Below are 17,711 nucleotides of genomic sequence, written 5' to 3' on the forward strand. Positions count from 1 at the left end.
GGCTTATTACCATATTTGCTGGTACCCTAGGACTTCCCTACATCCCTGCTTGCCTATTTTTGCATCTTTCTCTCTCAGCTCACAAGGCATCTCCTCCAAGGAGGTCGGCGTCCTCATGATGTGCCAACTCTCACTCCCTCTCTCAGTGCAGAGTCCCACTCCAGAGGAGCATGGAAAAGAGCACACTGGGGCCCCTTACACAAAACACTCTGTGTTCCCAAATTATGAATTTCTCCTCCCACAAGTAAAACTCTCATTCTTGTAGTCAGTTTCAGCCAGAGGCAGTAAGGAAATCCGGTCCAATGAAATTGAACTATAAATGACAAAACCAATAACTCTTTTCTGCAGGTGGGTCCCTGGCTAAAAGAATATGAAGGTTAACCCAAATGCATAACTAACTAGTGGAAAGTCAGGCTAGGTGATAAGTATTAGGTATAAAGTCTCAGGGGGTGTGTAGTAAGGTAAACCAGGACAATACCTATTAGTATAAATAGCTATCAAGCCCCTCTAAGACTGGTTACATGGTCCAATGTAGATAAAACAACATGTATGTTCTCACTGATGTCATCATGTTTCTTAACATGTAAACTCCTACATGACAGAAACTGTACATACCTTACGAAAAAGGTAGGAATTATGATAGAAAAATAATGATAAGGGGCTACAATCCATGTACAGCAATCAACTCTATCTTTAAGAAATTGCAAAAATGTTTTGAACACAAATTTAAAAGATAAAAGCAGACACAATCCCATTCTTCCCAACTGGTCAATTGCTTTTATTTTCCCACTCTTCCTTTCTGCCTCCAGTTGTAAAACAAGTACTGTGCAACACAACCTTTTAACCTGTATCAAACAGAACATTTTCATGCAGAATTATAAGAGGGAACCTATCAATTGCATGAACATAAAATGGAGGGCCACCCAAAATACTTTTAACACCCAAGTATTTAAAACCATGCAGTTCAAAATTCTAAACTGTTTATCACCAAGGTTTCCATATTATAATAATTAAAGTTACAATAGTAGCATTTTATCAGAGCCCTTACCAACATGTGCACACTCAGGTTATGGGGCACAATGGGTGGATTCTCCAGAATCCCTATATAAATAACCTATACTCTAGAACCTGTATCAGAAAACACACAGACCAAATCTGTGCCATTACAAACTTCCCATTCTCCTTATCTTTAGTTATCATGTCCTATGATCCAGCAGTTTCTTACTATGGCCAACTGTGTGATCTGCCATTCACTACCTCCCAGACCTCATCTACTACTTTCCCTCTTGCTTGCTCTTCTACACCAGGCTCTTTTCTGTCCCTTAAACCTGCTCAACTTGCTCCCACCTCCACTGCAGTGACTTTCTTCTCTGCCTGGAATCCTCTTCCTCCAGATACCCTTCTGGTTGGCTCATTTCCCATGGATAATTCTCTGCATAAACATTAGAAAAGCCTTTCCTGTCAGCCCCAGATAAAGTAGTTCTTCCCTGGACCCCTGGTTACTCCCTATCTGTCTGACACAGTTTTATTTTATTCCATAGCATGTACTAACTCCTGCCACATATTTATTTGCTCAATCACTGTCAGTCTCCCACCTCCATGTGAGCAGAGACCTGTTCACTGCTATATTCCAAGACAGAGAACACAGTCTGGCATGTGGTAGGTATGCAACAAATATCTATTTTTGTAAAATGACTATATACCGTATGGTATCTTGGCCACTTGTTCCGTCATAAGCTTAGGAGGTTTAGATGGAACCTGGGACAATTTTTGCTAATACCCCCATACTTCAAGGGCCAGATGATCATTTCCCCAACCTTAAGAGAAATTGTGCAGGGATGAGTTCAGAAGGAACACCTTGCTCATACTCTCCCTACTATCCATAGGTAGAAAATAAGGAAGGGTCTTTTAGAGTATGGCTATCAAACAGGATGGAGAGAAAGATAAAATTTACTGCCTTTACTAACTTAACTTGTCCGAAAGAGTACTTGTTGTACTAAGTCTGCAGCATAGACTTAACATTTCATCCTGAAAGATATAAAGCATTGCTGCGTGATCCAACCAGTATCAGAAAACACACAGACCAAATTTGTGCTATTACAAAGAACTTGATGGCTAGTTGTGTGTTTTCCAAAAAGTATGAGAAATGACTCCCAGGTTTAAATCATTACTAAATCACAAGTAAAGACTCTGCCTGAAGGAAGAGTAACCCTACCTGCAGTATTGGGACAAGTAACACTTTTTGAAGTGTTAGTAGCATAAACCCTCCTCCCTGTCTTTACCTCCCCAGAAGAGAGTGTATCCCTCATTTTTCACATTTTTTACTTAGTGATACTTTTTTTTATTTTTAAACTCATAATATATTTAATGGAGGGCAGAGAAGGACTTTGTACCTCCAAATTGATTTAAATTCTATTTAAAAATCATTTTCCAAGACATTATTATAGAGGCCTTTGTTCTCTCTTAATGTTCTCTAAACAGGGAAATGAGTTGAAAGCTCAGGGGAATTCTTAGACATTATTTATTAACACATTCTCTACTATGAATCTTTCTTCTACCTCCATTAAAAAAGGAAATAAAACCAATTTCTCTGCATTATTTTCTTGTCATAAGCCTTTTCTTTCCCTTATTAAAAAAAGAAAGCTGGCTGCCAAAGGAAGATTAGCTTCAAAACTTTTATGAATGTGATTCTGTAAAATGCGCCTTGTCTCAAAAATGACAAAGAATCAAATAAGAGACGTAGTCACTGAGGTGCAAGGAAGAAAGTGAATTTGTAGTTCCTCCTTTTCCTCCCCTTCATGGACCCTAACCCTAGCCTTTCTTTCATCCATCTGCAGGTAGGTGCTGAATGAGTTATGGAAGATAGTGGATGAACGAATGAACAATTGAACAAATAAAAGAATGAAGGCAGGCATGACTATTATATCCTCCTACAGACAGCCTCAGTCCAAGGCCAGGAGATTTTTAAAAAAAGATTTCTAAGCACTCTGAACCCATGGGTTAGGGTAGCCTGCTTCCCCTCTCAGTCAAATTCTCAGCCTACATCTGATAGAGGAGGAAACTCTCAATGTGAATCCCCTTTCTCATATTCTGAAAATTTAACCCCTTATCCAAGGATAAGGTTTTATACAAACGGATGGCTTCTTATAATTATTTACTTAGACGTTTTACCCCTCTAGATATCACCTAAAACTAGACGGTGATAAAGGAGAAAAATATTAGTAAGTATAGATTCTTACTCATTTTACTTTTCTATGGATTAATTGTATACCAGATAGAAGAATCTCCAGAGAGGTTGCTGAAAGTACATCCCTAGGACTCAAATGCTCACATAAGCTCTCCCTTTCACCCCCACTTTCAAGTGAAAACATTAGAGAAAAAAATAGGGGAAGTTACATGAGTAAATTTGTTAGTGCATGAGATCAACTGAAAACAAGGAATTCCCCTCATGGACTTCAGTGGCCTAATTAAAACTTCATAAAACACAAATGACTAAAACTGTTCCTGTTGATTTGTAAAATAAGAAACAGAAAAAGTCAACTTTGTATTTCAATACTGAGAGGGCCAGGCCTGGCAGATGTGACACTTTGCAAATTTGAAATGAGAAGGCCATTTCTGAGACTTTCGGGTTCAGTCAACTTTTATTCTCCTTTTCTGCCCGAAAGAAGTACTTTCCATCTATACTGGCAACCGCCTATTTGGATTTAAAGCCTGGCTCCACAACTTATCAGCTGAGCAGTCAAACATATTCTTTTACCTTACTAGCCTCGATGTCCTCATCTATGAAATGGGCACAATAATTGAACCAATGGATTATCAAGAAGATTGAGCAGTTGAATGCAAGTAGAGCTAATACCATAGTGCCTATCTAGAACATGGTTAAGTATGCAATAAATGGCAGCCGCCATTGTCATCACTGTTTTACTTAACCTGATATGAAAAAAATACATATGGATCCATGGGGTTTAAGATTAAACTGAAGTCTGTTCTTTAAAGGATTTGGGAAGGGAACTCAAATGTGTTAAGCACCATTACTCCAGGGACCACAGAATGTGCTTCCCATGTGTTATCTAATTTAATACAGCAGCCTTGTGAGCTAGTACTGACACTCCACTCTCTGGGGCTTAGGGAAATAAATGGAGTCGCTTACTCAGCTAGCAGGGAGCAAAGGCAGCCTGGGCCCCTTAAGGAGCAAACACTGTAACGGATGCTGTGAGCAGGCACCTTGTTGCGGTCCTGGTAACCGCTGTCATGTATTTGATACCCACTGCAAAATGTCTGGAGGTTTGGAGAATTTTTTCAGGTAACCAGAACTTTGGAAGGGCGCTGCAAAATGTTGCTGGACCTGTACAAACTCACAGGGTGTTTTTTTATATTTTAACAACCTTAGCCACTCAAATCCTAATTGAGAGAAATCAATGGGTTTTCATTTAAAAAGTCTTTAACCATCTGCTTTTAGAAAAGGTGGAAAAAGTAAGCTTTCTAACAATACCACCACCAACATTGGGCTTTCTGTAGACTAGGTGCTTCAGGAGATTCAGCTCTTCCAGGCAGAAAGGAAGATCCTTTAAAATAAAACCTTAGCTTTTCAGAATCAGTGACTCCATCTTCTACCTTAAAGTAACCAGTTACATTTCATTTTTAAGCAAATTATTACTTTATTAGATCAACCTTTAAAAGAAAGTAACTGGAAACTATTGTGTTATTAAAATATAGCTAAGAAAAGTAAAGTATCTCAATTATTATATTGACTTACAAAAGCATATTATATTTAACTTTTACATGCATCTAATCTGTTCTTTTAAGAATTTAAAAGAAAATCAAGTATATAAATGCTCTAGTGATGTATTTACATGATCACAGTATTTACTAGTATAGTAAATATATATGTATTTCTAAATTTTGTTCTATATTATCTTTAATACTTCAGAATGCATAAACTAGAATAAATATAGGATTAAAAGACAATAGGCTGCAGTTGAGAATTTAAGAACTTGAGCCAGGAAATGTCCAAGATTAATTCATTTACAATTTTTAGCATAACATGAAGAACAATTTTTTTATATTGATATTATTAATTTTTCAAAGGAAAAGTGTAGCCCATAGATAGTTTTAATTTTTTTGCTGGATTCAATGTTATGTATAGTTCCACACTTCCCTATCTAAGTTGAAAGTAGTTCACAAAATATAAAAATATTTTACTATGCATGTTCTCCTTTGCAATTAATTACAATCTTATGGAATTTAAAAATACTCAGTGATTGCAGTCCTCCAAATTCTGATTGCACAATCAAAACAGTTTGTTTAAGATAAAGAAATTTCCATAGCTGTGAATATAAAAATGATAACTAATAATGAGAATAATCCAATAAGCAAAAAAACTTAATTATTTCTAGTAGTCTAAGATTGACAGGAGAAAATTAGTTTGCAGATGGAGATCAAAGAGAAACCAATTTGAAACTTTAAATTTGTTCAAAGATAACATTATTGCTGGGTTTGACTAAAATACCAAATGAATAAATAAGTAAAGCCTACAATATGTCAGAGATAAATGCTAACAAGGAAATTAAGCAGGTTAGAGGGATAGGGAATTTGGGAAATAGAATGGGGAAGTTGCTATTAGCATGGAATGAGTTTTTTATCCCCAGAAATATATATGTATTAGAGAGACACCTTATATACTTTCTTGAAGTACTGTTAAAAGTATCCTTTCATATATGTAATACCTTAATCAATAAAGAAAATTTTTTTAAAAAAAGGTATCCTTTCAGAGGCATGAAGGCTGCTGCCTGATTCCCCCCCTGGGAGCCCTGCTTTGTCTTAGTGTGGCTCCCATGCTAGGGAGCTCATCCCCTCCGAGATGATCCACGCCCTCTTTCCTCACAGCCCAGATCTCTTGCTGGAGTTAAGGACCCAGAGAATGTCTACGCAATAACTTTTCCCACTATTCAAGATAAGTTCCTTGGGGCTAAGGAAAGAGTTATTTTTGTGTCTTCATTTTCCCAACTAAAGAAGTCAGACTGTTGATAGAGATCAATGTTAGGAAACTTGTGAAGAGATTAGGAGCCTCTGAGACCCCTGGAACTTGCACACTCCCCGCTAGGAGAACCTGTTATAAGCATTCTCAGTTAAGAGTAGGCTGCAGTTAGACAAATGGCTTCCAAATCCTGGCTCTACAATTTCCTGGCTGTGTTTCTTTGGGCAAGTTGCTTCACCTCTCTGTGCATTAGTTTCCCATGTAAAATGGAGATAATTATATCCCTGGCACATAATATAAGCTCCACGCATATCAGTAATTCGAAGTCCACAAATCCTTATCTGAAATTTTGTAAATTTAATAGGGTAACTATTCCATCAATATAAAATTCCAGGCAAGTCTGGTGCAGCACTCCATGACCAAACATACTAATATTGCTACAATAAAACATACTAACATTTGTATGAAGTGAGATAAAGACTACAAATAGCTTCACATCAGTTCAGGTCATGATCTGCTACCAAGTTTTTGACATTAAAATCTTTTGGTTTTCAGAACTTTTTGGATTTCAATAGAGATGGTGGACCTATATATTAAGTAAGGGGTAAAACCCATTGAAGTCTATGTTTCCTTTCTAACTTCTGGATATGCTAATGACCAAATAAATAGTAAAAACCATTTAAGAGTAGAAAGTAGGAAGCCCTTTAGGCATGGAAAATCCACACTGCATAACTAATCGATCCCCAAAATTAGTCTAAACAACCTTTGCCCCCCAATACAGTGTGCCATAAGATTCTCAGTCAACCAAATCATTTCCACAAACAACCAGTCTCTAACAGTCTTTAAGGGTTTTTTTTCAAGTAATTTTTGAACATAGGGTAAAATACCCAAGTTTACCACTTTTTAATAGCACGATTTATCTTTCCCATAGGAAAAAAAAAGACAAGCTATTAAATGAGAAATAATTGACTTAAAAGCATGCACCTTAAAAGAATAGTGTCCTCTGTAATCAGCCTAGGGGAGATAAATAAGCATTATGCCAAAGTGGTAAACTATCCTGCTTCCAAAGGAATTTTCTCCACATTGAATTTTAAGGAAATATTTGCAGCTCTTGAAGAGATATACAGTAACTCATTCAAGATGGTCTCACTGCTGGTCCGCGCTGGATAAAAGACTTCCACAAACCCATGGAAGCCAACTTCTTCTGCCTATTACCCCTGTTTGTTATTTATCTTCCCCAACTTTCCATTTATTTTATACTGAAGCACTGCTTTGTTCAAGACCTAGGGTTTACCATCCCCATGTGATCCATACACAAAGACAAGTCAGGAAGACATGAAAAGAATGGAGATACTTATGTTGCTTCGTGGTTTTTTCCCCCCTTCTCATTATCCTCCTACTCAATAAGACTGTGGTGGGAGGTCTGAATGACATTTCCAAACTGAGAACTTAAAGCTACATTTCAACACCCAACCCCTCAGTTGTCATAGGAACAACACTATGAGGCTTATCTAGGTTCTAACAAACACCCACTTGTTTTGCTAGCAATTAAAGCTCCCCCTTCCAATCAAGTATATAAACACATACATATACATACCTTGAAAAATTTGGCAAAAAGGTATACCACATCAAAAATGTAAGAAACAAGCCCAAAGGGAAAGCCTTTCTATTTCTGACTATAAAAATACCAAATAAAATTTGGGAGGAACTAATTTGAGGTCTGTCACTTGACCAGATTCCTTTTAGTTTGTATCTTTACATACCCATAAAGACAAAGACACATGCACACTGTTTACAGAGTCTACACGATATTAATACTTTCAATAACACCAGTGGAGAATTCAGGACATGCTATGTTATTTATTTTTCATATATTTTTGTAAATAACAGCACAGCAAACAGAACTGAAATCATGAAGATCTAAAAGAATTATTCTGGAAAATACTTTCCAGCATTTACTGTTTCAGCCTGCTTCTATCGTTTTTTGTTTTTGTTTTTTCATTCACGACAATGGATTCTAAATGGATGAGTCAAATCTACAAATTATATAGAGGCTTTTTTCCCATTAAGCATGGCAGTCTTTAGCTTGATTGTTAAATCATCATATTTTGCCCAAGTAATTACATGAAATAGAGCTGAAAATACTTGTGAATCACTGCATACAACTAGGAGTTGGATGTAAATTACCTGTCAATATCTTAATTCTTCATCACCATTTTTCTGTCTTCAAGACTCTAAAACCCATAAATTCATGTGCTTCAAGGAAATGAGTAGACTTTTTCCACATCTTCAGCCACACCTTAATTAAGTCAAATAATTGTAATATTCACACTTGCATCATCGATCTGATTTATTGGAGGACCTGCCCCTAAAGGCCATGCTTATCTTGCTCTTTGTCTATGTCTTTGAAAGCTGTTTGAGAATAACAATCTTTAACATTCTCAAATTATGAAAGAAAAAATACCAATTAATATATCCCCATGGATTCATTTCCCTCTCCTCCACCCTCATCCCACGCTAGTGCCAGAGAGAACTACAGCATTGCTAGCCTGCATTTTATTATACATTTTCCATTTCAAGTTATGAATTTTAAGATTTTGAAAGCAACAGAATGGGAACCAAGTCAGAAATGCAGCTTCAACTTTCAATTTGGCTTAAGATACTGAAAACAAAATAAATAATATTATATCCTATATAACCCCAAATGCACAACTCTGATAACTGCTTTAATTCTATGAATTCACATTTATATAGAGAGATCACCAAAGTTACCTATATTGTTGCTAACAGTTAAAGAACAATTCTTTTCTATCTGATTCTATAAATATATATCACATGACTGCTTCTATTGACCATTAATAAACTGGTAAAATCAGGTAGTCACCCACCATTCTAATAGTATTTTCTTATTCTATTCAACTTTTCCAGCAAAAACAATTCTTAAAAAGCCAAGAAAAGAAATCAGACATTCATGCCTAATATAAACTTGTTTCCTTAGAGTTCATGAACAAGAACCTACTGTATGGAACACAGGTATTCAAAGCTTTATTGTATTCTTCTGGACAACTTAAACACAAAGGAAGTTCAGATTCAAGATTAGAAAACAATTTAAAAGTTTTGGAGAAAGATAGACAGGCTCACCAGTAAGAATTGCTCATCAGGACCTTTCAAAGTGTAATGGACCATATGGAAAAAACTACTCTTTTGCGATATTAATGGAATCAAATAGAACACTCTTAAAATGCATGATACAAATGTAAAAAAAATCTATTATCATCTTAATCTGCCTTTCATAATCAGTAAGAAATGTCTCTAATGCATTACTTAAACTTTCATTTTGTAGAGTTCTAACTAAATACTTGACATCCTTAGGTAGAGGGATGGAAAAAGGAGGGCAAGTTGCCTAATTATAAAAGCGTTCTTCCAAAAATCATACATGCTATCCATACTAAGTGGAAATCTACATCCATGGAAGTTAATGCTACAGTGTTACTAAATAACCCATTTTGATTCCCCCCATTAAAAAGGAAAAGGTAAAAAGGGGGGAGAGCCAAATTAGTTGTATTACATATATTTGCCTAAACTGGCAATGCTCAGTTAATCTTTGTTAATTACCTGGCTGCTTCTCAGCCTTCATGCTATATTCTTGGGCTGCTACTTTTTCGAATTCCTCACTCTGTTTATGGGTTCTGTGGTTCAATACAGTTGTTAGGGACCTGTGAACAATTTCACAATTCCCCCACACACCATATGATATCTATTAGGGAGCAATGCCATTTTTCAACTTACCAATTCTGGATAAAGCAGTATTTCCTGGTGACAGAATGCTGCTTCTGTTCGCTAAAACTCCCTCTTCACAGCTTGATAAATCTGATTATATAATGTCTTTGTTCCAGATCACACGAGGTGCTTTCCTACAAAAGCTTTCTAAAGGGTTATCTGCATTTCATTCCTGTGACAAAACGAATAAGAACAAGGGGTGGGGGTAGACAGGGAGTAAGTCCACACAAGTTCCTGGCAAAGAGTTTTAGTTGCATTTTTCTGAGTTTAATCAGTAAGCTCTATTAAAGTGACAGTTACCAGTTCAGGAAGCCAGAGTTTGATCAAGTCAGCCACCACCCGTTGGGTGTCTTCCACTGATGCACGGACTCCAAGCAAGCAGTCACTTGGTCATCTATCACATGTGGCTGAATCACTGGACACCCGTCCCTCTCCACCCTCTGGCGCCCATTGAGTAGCAGCCCAGGCAGGAGAGTGGCCTGACTCCAGAAGTGGGACCTCTTATAGAGACCCGCCAATTAGCTGCTGACCAATCACAGGCAGCACCTAGTACCCAAGTCACATGACAGGGCAGTCCCTCTGCAGGATTTCTGAATTACTGGGGTTATACAAAGGACACTCATTCAGGAAAAGGGGGGGGGGGAGCTATAAGCCGAAACAGAAAACGCCCAGGCTGAGACAACTCCGGCTCTTAAACAGGCAACACCCAAGCCTCACACAGACAGAGAGATAGCCACAACCAAATCAGGATGGAAATCAGAGGAATGCCTGGCACATATTAAAAAACAATCCCAAAACAGAGACTGCGTTTACAAAGCCACTTCAGCTATAAGTCTACTCCTCCTTACCCTTCCTCTACAGCCTCGGTGACAATTTTACTTTCTCAATTATTTTTAAAAGCTTTGGTAAGCCTCTGCAAAGCCATTGTAAGAAAAATGTGTGAGGCACATGAACCTCTTCTCTCCTCATTCTCTCAAAATACCCCTAAAGAAGATTCAGAGTTTGCCATGAAAACGTTTCATAAATGGTTGGGTAAATCAGGGAAACTTAAACATTGTCAAGACAAATTTGTATGGTAACCACCAAATAATATACCTCTTACACCCGCCCTTTTTCATGCAATCACTTTAGACTGTTCACATCAAGTTCCTTCTTCTTAAGGAAATGGGTCCCCCTTATTTATTTTAACACCATTAATTTATTTCTTAAATATTTCTTATGTCCTAGGAAAAATTATGAACACTCCTTCCATTTCTTTGACACAAGCCTCCCACCCCCAATCCCACCTCACCCCAGATGGTACTTACAAATGTTCTTTGTTAGGGTCTGTCATTTTCTTCCTACCCCCAGCATCCCAAGGCAAAATATAGGCTCAGCTTCATCCTTTAACCTAAAGGCCCTATTTTGATTGTGCAAGGCAGCAGCAGCTCCTTCCCTGAGACAAGCCCAGAACACTGTGCTGCTTGCCATTCCCAATTTATGGAAGGAAGCGTATGTCAAACAAACCAGGTGATGACTCAGACTGCCTCCCCCAGACACATTTTCCCTAGAAGGGGAGGGTAGTGTAAGTGCAGACCATTTGGATGTGACTCAGTTTTATTAGACTGGGGATTGTAGTTAATCTGACAAGCTCACATTTTTCTTTTATAACTTGGACATTTTAGGAGCAGAATGCACTTTCTAAATGGTTTCAAAGAACTGGATCATGTAAACGAGGAAGTTCAAGTTATTACTTTGAAGGTATAGCAAGTTTTGGGTTCTATTCCCCAATATTGAAAGCTTCAGAATTATTTGTTGAGAGCTATACAACCAAGGCAACCAAACATTTGCGTTTACACGACAGCAGTAACAGATTGTATACGTGTAGGTCTACTGGAGACTTTTTACCGTGGAGGGCTCTTTCTGTCCTGAGGACCCCAGTTTAAGTCTGTAAGTCTGGGGCTCATGTGGCAGGTTCTTCAGGAAGTGGTGGGGAACATAACAGTCATGTTGCAGCTTTCACTTTTGCATTTACTGCAATGCACATTCTAAATGGAGCTACTCACACGCTAGCACACATGAAATATAACCACATCACTCACACACACACACACACACACACACACATCTGCACCGTCTTTTAATTCCAACTTGCCTAAAAGCAGCAAAATAAAAACTTGAAAACCATCATAATGTCATCTGTGAAGGTTCAAATTACATAAGTTGACTTGCCTAAAAGGCTTCCTCTTCAGTTAAAAGTTTACCACCAAGATGGGGGTGGCATTACATGGAATGAATGGTTCCCAGGTATTACACAGCCAGGAAGAATGCAGTAAGAAGAAGTACAAGTCCCCACACAAAAAATCTGGAAGGCTCGATTTGAGCAGTTTAACTGCAGTTGTCTCTTTTCAGCATACTTCCTTTAACCTTGAGCAAAGTCAGCAACTGCCTGGATGACACCTTAATGTGTAATTAATTTTGTTATTTAACATATAAAACTGCTCAAATACCTACTTTTCAAATTGGTAGAAGAGGGCAGAGAAAAGGTATATACCCCGAGACAGTGAAAAACAGCTAAATTGGGAGTTGAATATTCACTTTACCAAAAGATTCCCTTTAGGGTTTTACTCGAATGCACCCCCACATAAAGCTTCCTTCCAGTCACCACTCCTGTCCCCAGGCAAGCTCCACATGATCCAACTGTGTCAAGTTCTCATAAACCAGAACTACAGGTAACGATGCAGTCAGACAGCCTGGGTTCCAATACTGGCTCTGGAAGGGACTTGGGAAAGTCATTTTATTTCATCAAGGCTTTTGTTTAATCTGAAGAATGGGAATGAAAAAATACAAGGAAGAAACAGAAATCACTGCCTCCATAATGTCAGCCACCACCATTGGCTCACGAAGGGTCAGCTGCCTCCCTCTAAACCAATCTCCCAACTCCTGGGGCTGGGGAGAATCTTGTCCACTCGAGGCCTAACAAATTTACAATGATCAAAACTATTCGGATAGCTGCTAGATTCATTGTGATTAAAACAAGGTATCCTACTTTGAGATCAGATGATTAGTTTTGTCTACAGTATATGTGAGATTCCCAATATTAGAAAATTTTCATAGAAACATAGCTATGCAGCCATAGGTGTGCCTCTACAGACACACACACAAACTGTGCCTAGCCTTATATAAGACAATCTGAACATTGCTTTTATGAGAGCTTGCCTCCGTTCCAGCCTTTTCATGTTATATAAGCAGCCACTTTACCCGTCTTCCTGCAGTGATTTCAGATCTAAGGAGTATACTGCCCTCAGAGAAGTTTTATTAGTTGTCTTCTTTCCCCACCCATTTTAAAGAACGAACTGACTCAGTTTTTTTGATGGCAACTGGGTGGGAGTGAATATGGGAGTGGGCAGGGTGGGAGAAAGGGAGGAGGAGGAAGAGGAGGTGGTGGGAGCCAAGAGCTGAATCATAGCCATGTGAGTAATCGTAGCCTTTTTTTTTTCTTCCTAAGGGCATGAATCAAATTAAGCTTGTTTTGCTGTGGGTGAAGGAAGAGGAATATAATAGCATGAATCAGAGCAATTATCAAATATGCGGCACTTACTAAAAATTAATTACAATCACTGCCTTTTCTTACATGTCTGCCAAAAAATGCCAGAGAGCTTTTGTTCATCAATATAATCCTTTACAAAAATTCTTAAGTTTGAACTTGATTCTCACCCTCTTTCCTTTAAAAATTTCCTTTTACACATAAATTTCAGAAACAGGAATCATTTTGGAGCTTCTGTGAGATAATCTTTGGCCTTTAGAGATAAGTGTGAAAACCACATGGCACATATGGGATAGAGACCAGGTTACAAACTATCCAGCCATGAGCTCTGGAAAGAAAATACTGAGTTTCTGAAAACAATTGCTCAGAAATGAGTTTAATCTCTCAAAGGCATTCCAACAGGAGTGAGGCATACAACAAGCCTTCAGGGGAAAGTGGGCATTCCTTTCAGAATAGTTTTCAGTGACAATAAAGTTGTCATAAAAAACTTTCAAATCACTTTATACTGAAATAAGTGAATCCTCATCAATTTAAGAATTTATTAGGAGTAATCCTGAGAAAGAGATGGATCAAAACATAAAATCATTATTTTGGAACTTATGTAGAGAACAAGGACATAGCTCAGTTATTTGTAGGCAGGGCACATATCTAACCAACTTATATAACGGCACTTCCTTTTCTGCCATATTTTTTAACCCAATCTATTTAGTAATTTGTGGAATATAAATATTACCATGGGGGAGAAACTGGCTATCTAAAGAGAAAGGCTAGGTCGACCAAATATTTTCTACTCCCGGACAAGTCTGTGCATTAGGAAGTCAAGAGGGCATATTTTGAGTGCTAGTGACACATTTAGATTTTTTTTACTGCACCAACAAGCTAAAATGCATGGTCCCTTTTGTTCTTTTGTTATCTACCTGTGGTGTTTTTCCTTTTAAACATAGGTATGGATGTTCTGTAGATAGACAGATGCTAGCAATGAACTTAGTACCCTTACAGAATATTCCACACAGAAGAGTTCAAGGACAATAGTGTGTTAACACACTGTTAGGTTTTCCAAAATTTGTTTCTATTTTGGGGATGGTGTTTTACTTGTGGGTTTTTTTTGTGCTACAACAATCTTTATGGGGGTCTCCAGATAAACTATTTCAAGAGCACTCTAAATAAGCAAAAGCTTTTAATTTTTCCATGTCTATGTGTTCCACAATTTGGAAATTGTAATCTGTAATGACAAGCTTTTTAGGGATGACAGTTTGTATCCCAGGTTTAACTATTTCCAAATCTGCCTATATACCGTTAATATTTTGATGATTTTGGTCAAGATATATTTACATAATCTACAGATATATATCAATATCAAGTTCATATAAAATGAGCCAGATCTGTTTTCAGACTAAGTGACTTGGATTTCTCTACCCTGAGCCCACAAGTTCCTTGCCATGCAACCTCAGGCAAGTTAGTGGCATTAACTTGTATTTAACTTTCTACCTTTCAAGTCACTACACTCCCTATTTAGAATCTCTAGTTTCTTTTGTAGTAAAAATAATATTGCCAAACCCAATTTTGTCACACCCTCACCTGTGTCTATTGCAAGAGGCTAGAGGTGTAAAGAAAATTTCAATACATATTTTAATTCATTCTCTCTCTTTTTAAAAATGTTCTAAATAGTAATTGTGGGAGAAGATAGTGAAAAATAGGTCTTATCAATTCTCAGAGTTCAAGTTCTCTGAATAGTCCTTGAGTGTACTCTGCATAGGTTTTTTTCTGCTCCCCAGTATACCAAATACGGGTTAGGGTAAGGTGATTACATTCTGATGTTCTACATGGAAAGAAATAGAATGTTCAAATGTATAATTAATAAATGCTAAGTATAATTTGATCTACTATAAACTGCAGCTGAGCTATAGTTATGTGAGGTGTCACCATGGGAGAAAGCTGGGTGATGGATCCTCGAACTCTGTCCATACTATTTTTGTAACTTCTTTGGTGCCTGTAATTCTTTCAAGAGAAAAAGTTGAAAAACAAAACCTGCAGATGTCTGAAAATTTTATCTACAAACTAATCATAATAAACCAAAGTCAAAACTAATTTCTGGATAATTAGTCCCAATAATGCTAGCTCTCTATTAATGCTGGAGAAAGACATTCAGTAGAAAATCAAGAAACTACAACCCAAGTACCTGACAAAACCTTTCTCCTGGTTTAATGCATATGGAAAAGTAACATTTGGTATCTTAAAAACTAAAATGTAAACTAATAACTATGATAAAATTAAGATTTATATATTAGTTTTATAATTCTACGACTTAGAAAAGAGACCCACTCTGTTTCATCCAACCTGAAATGTTATTGATTGGAGGCACTTCATGTTTTCATGTAGCATGAGGAAAGAAACAAACATTGCTATTAGCTACGCCATAATGCATTAAAGACAACCCTGGATGACAGTCAAACTAGCTTCTCATTGCTTTGTTCTAGGAGATTTGGCAGTTTCTCCTGACCTCAGTTGCATTGCTTGGCTTGTGTCTGGAAGCCCTTCTGCATGTATCTCAGCAACAAATAACACAGCTTCAACTATATGTATGTTCCTAGCTGTTGCTTTGTAAGAAAATACATGATTTCGGTCATTTCTCTGATAATGAACATTTGCTTCACTAATATCAGATTTACTCCCTGCTGTTCTCACACCTTTCTTTCTGTGTACAATTACATTTTGTTTCAATGCAAATCAAATTTTATCTCAATAAATGGAATCTTATTGAGAGCATAACAAATGGCATATATCCTCAGCCATATGCAGAACCAACAATACAATTCAACTAAACAGACCATGAGAACAGCTATGACCAACTATGTCAATGTATTGGTAGCAGCAACTGCTTCATGACCATTGACTGATAAATGACAATTGAGAAAGGCTATCCATTCTATTATGCACCCCAATCTTATAAATGGTCAAATATTGAAGGTGAGTAGAGGGGCATCTTACAATATATGAAATATCAAAGATGCTATAGGTCTTATTGCAGCCTGAGGAAATTCTCTTTTCCTATAGCCTGTTTCTGACCACCTCATCCAGATAATTCACTCATTCATTAAAAAAAAATTATTGAATATTACTAACTTTCAGGTACCATGCTAGGTTCAGGAGATGTAGCAATTAACAAGAGACAAAGACTCTGACCTCATAGAGTTTCTTAGGCCAGAAGGGAAGGCCATACAATCAAATAAATGCAAAATGTGATAGCTGATGATGAGATCTCTGACAGAATACAGAAGGCAAACAAAGGTGGTGTGTGTGTGTATGGGGGGGCGGGTAGAGTGAAGGAAGGCCTCTCTGATCAAGTAGGCATTTGAAACAAAATACTAAAGGAAGGGAGGAAGTGGATCCCATGGAGCTAGGCAACAATTGAGGAAGTAAGGCAGAGGAAAGATCTTGTGGAGGAGCAATGAAATAGAAGTATACCTGGTCAGTTTCAGGGACAGTAAAGGGGACAGAGTTACTCCAACAGAATGGACAAGGGAGAAAGAAGATGACATTCATTAGGTTGTGTAGGAATAGGATGGAGTAGTTCACACAGGACTTCCTAAGCCACTGTCTTTCAAGGGCTATATGGTCTTTACCCTGAGAGAAATAGAAGACCACATGAAGGGTTTGATTACAGCCGACTGGAACAATCTAAAAGGATAAATCCTGGAGGCAAGGGTAGAACAGAGCACCTAGTCAGATTAGATGACAGTGGCCTGGCCTAGGTGGTATCAGTGGAGCTAATAGGTACTGGTCAGATTATGGACATGTTTGAAAAGAAGAACAGATAGGATTTGTAGGAGTCAATAGTGACTCCAGGGTTTCTGGCCAGGCAACTGCAAGAATGGAGCTGCCATTTCCCAAGATGGAGCAGGCTGGGTTTGGCAGGGCTGGGAAGGTATGCAGAGGCAAATGAAGAGTTGGGTTTTAGACATGGTAGGTTTAAGATGTCAATGAGACATCCAAGCAGCGATGAAGCTGAAATTAAGCAAGAGTTCCAAGATGAAATCATCAATGTTTAAGTGATATTTAAAGCCAGGAGATTAATTTTACTTTGGGAGGGTGGACAGATGGAAAAGTGGTAGGAGGATCAAGGTACTTGAATATGAACAGGTTGGGGTGATGCCAGGAGGAATCAGCAAAGGAGACTGGCAAACACCACCTTCCAGGTAGGCAAAACACCAAGTGTGGCATCAAGAAAGCTAAGTGAAGAAAACAGTTTCAAGGAAGAGGGCAGGAGCCATTGGATTCACTCCTGCTGGCAGGATGAATAAGGTAGAAACTGGGGACTCATCACTGGATTTGAAATGTGGAGGTCCTGGGATCTCTTGACAGGAGTCATTTTAGGAGGATAGAGGGACATGAAGCCTAACTGGAGTGAAGACAATGGGCAATGTGAGG

General features: G+C 37.9%; 1 long non-coding RNA gene across 4 annotated transcripts in view; it reads right to left on the reverse strand.

The window, feature by feature from the left end:
• LOC107182605 overlaps positions 1-17,711 on the reverse strand; it is an 87,661-nt gene that overhangs the window by 11,391 nt on the left and 58,559 nt on the right. For 2 of the 4 annotated variants that reach the window (XR_001513327.1, XR_001513322.1), the window contains 2 exons: positions 9,767-9,929; positions 7,816-8,389 (listed from right to left, as the gene is read on the reverse strand). This is a non-coding gene — a long non-coding RNA (uncharacterized LOC107182605). Of the gene's footprint in view, positions 1-7,815; positions 8,390-9,766; positions 9,930-17,711 lie in introns of those variants that run through there. The other 2 variants (XR_001513325.1, XR_001513326.1) reach the window with 2 other exon arrangements.

Source organism: Myotis davidii, unplaced genomic scaffold (genome assembly GCF_000327345.1).
Source record: "Myotis davidii unplaced genomic scaffold, ASM32734v1 scaffold411, whole genome shotgun sequence".
In the NCBI taxonomy this organism is placed as follows: Eukaryota; Metazoa; Chordata; class Mammalia; order Chiroptera; family Vespertilionidae; genus Myotis; species Myotis davidii.